The sequence below is a fragment of the Meriones unguiculatus genome (genome assembly GCF_030254825.1).
Source record: "Meriones unguiculatus strain TT.TT164.6M chromosome Y unlocalized genomic scaffold, Bangor_MerUng_6.1 ChrY_unordered_Scaffold_25, whole genome shotgun sequence".
NCBI classification, from domain to species: domain Eukaryota; kingdom Metazoa; phylum Chordata; class Mammalia; order Rodentia; family Muridae; genus Meriones; species Meriones unguiculatus.
This window is the reverse complement of record NW_026843710.1, coordinates 15,534,623-15,536,762: the sequence shown is the minus strand read 5'-3', so window position 1 is coordinate 15,536,762 and position 2,140 is coordinate 15,534,623. Positions and strand designations below refer to the sequence as shown.

General features: G+C 37.1%; 1 non-coding gene across 1 annotated transcript; it reads right to left on the bottom strand.

Moving 5' to 3' along the window:
- Positions 1–689: 689 nt before the first annotated feature.
- On the bottom strand, positions 690–796 carry LOC132651841 (U6 spliceosomal RNA). The gene has a single exon (XR_009589401.1). It is a non-coding gene; the product is annotated as a U6 spliceosomal RNA (small nuclear RNA).
- Between the last annotated feature and the right edge of the window lie 1,344 nt (positions 797–2,140).

Here is a 2,140-nt window from a genome sequence, read left to right as displayed (position 1 = left end):
TAGGTATTGTTGAAATTTGTTCCTGTCATTGAATATCTTGTTTTCTCTATCTATGAGGATGGAGAGTTTTTCTGGGTATAGTAGCATGGACTGACATCTCTGTTCTCTTAGGGCTTGCATGATATTCATCCAGGCCTTTCTGGTTTTCATAGTCTCTGTTGAGAAGTAAGGTGTGATTCTCATGGGGTTTGCCATTATGTTACTTGGCCTTTTTCTCTTGCATCTTTTAGTATTTTTCTTCTTCTTTTTTTTTTGTGAATTTACTTTTTTGATTATTAGGTTGTGTGAAGGTTTTCTTTTCTGGACTAATTTACTGGATGTTATGTAGACCTCTTATATTCTTATTGGCCTCTCCTTTAAGTTGGAGAAATTTTCTTCAATGATTTTGTTAAAAATATTTTCTGGGCCTTGGAGGAGGGAATCTTTTTTTCCCTCTATTCCTCTTATTCTTAGGCTTTGTCAATTAATTTTTTTCTTGAATTTCTTGGATGGTCTGTGTCAGGAAATTTTCATATTTAGCATTTTCTTTTAAAGTTACTTTGATTTCTTCCATTTTATTTTCCACACCTAAGATTCTTTCTTCCATCTCTTGTAGTATATTGGCTATGCTTACCTCTGTAGTTCCTGTTTTCTTCCTTCAGTTTTTCTCTCCACAATTTCTTCTTAGTTTTTTCTTTAATTTCTCCAACAAAAATATGGAACGCTACATAAATTTTCATGTCATCCTTAAGAAGGGATCGTGCTAATTTTCTCTGTATTGTTCCAATTTTGATATATTTGCTGCCTAAGTGAGCACCACATATTTCTTTCAAATGGTCATTAAGAAAGTCACATGTACTTGAATTCTGAGTTTCACATTATCAGAGATTCAATTATTAATTGTTAAATGCACAGATATGTCCTCAGTCAGTGACTTATTTTCTGTAAAAATACTCCCTGAACAAGGCAAGTTTTTGAAGAAAAAGTGTTTAATTGTGACATTGCTTGTATTTTTAAAGAGACCATCCATGATGTTAAGTCAGCTTGCAGTCACCTTGTTGTAGTCCTTCACCAAAACTGAGAGCTTTTCATACTGAACCACAAGCAGAAGCCAGAGAGGAGACTGAAAGAGACAGACAGAGAGATCTAGAGAGACATATTCAGAAATAGAGACCGAGGCCATCAGAAACAAAGATATAAAATGACAGAGACCTAGAGACAGAGATAGCATTCTGTCTGGTCACTTTCATTGGCATATCAAGCTTGAAGCACACCCCCCTATAATAAAAATTCCAAAACAAATTATGTTTTTTAATATTTTTATTTTAATTTTTATTAATTAAACTTTATTCACTTTGTTTTCCCCCATAAAACCCCACATGCTGCCAAGCCCACCTTCCATCCCCATCCTCCACACATGCCCTCCACAAGTCCACTGAAAGGGGAGGGCTTCCTCTCCTTTGTTCTGATCCTTATCTATCAGATCTCATCAGGAGTGGCTGTATTTCCTTTTTCTGTGACCTAGTAAGGCTGCTACCACATCAGGGTGAGGTGATTAAAGAATAGCCCAATCAGCTCATTTCAGAGGCAGTCCCTCTTCCCATTATTATGGAACCCACATGGACACTGAACTGCCATGGGCTACATCTGTACAGAGGTTCTAGGTTTTCTCCTTATATGGTACATGGTTGGAATATGAGTTTCAGGAAAGATCCCTGTGCTCAGAATTTTTTTTTTTATCTCCTTGTGGAGCTCCTGGCCTCTCCAGCTTTTTCTAGTTGCCACTTCTTTCATTAGATTCCATGCACTCTGCCCAGGAGTTAGCCATATGTTTCAGCATCTGCATTGATAGTCTGCAGGGCAGAGCCTTTCAGAGTCCCTCTGTGGCAGGCTCCTGACTTGTTCCATGTTTTCTGCTACTTCTGATGTCCATCCTTTTTGCCTTTTTGGATGGGGATTAAGCATTTTAGCCAGACTCCTCCCTCTTGATTAGTTTTCTTTTGATGTACAGATTTTAGTAGATTTATACTATATTATATCTATATGAGTGAGTATATGCCATGTGCCTTTCTGCTTCTGGGATAGGACATTCAGGATGATCCTTTCTAGTTCCCACAATTGACCTGCAAATTTTATAACTTTCTTTTTTTTTATTTTTGAG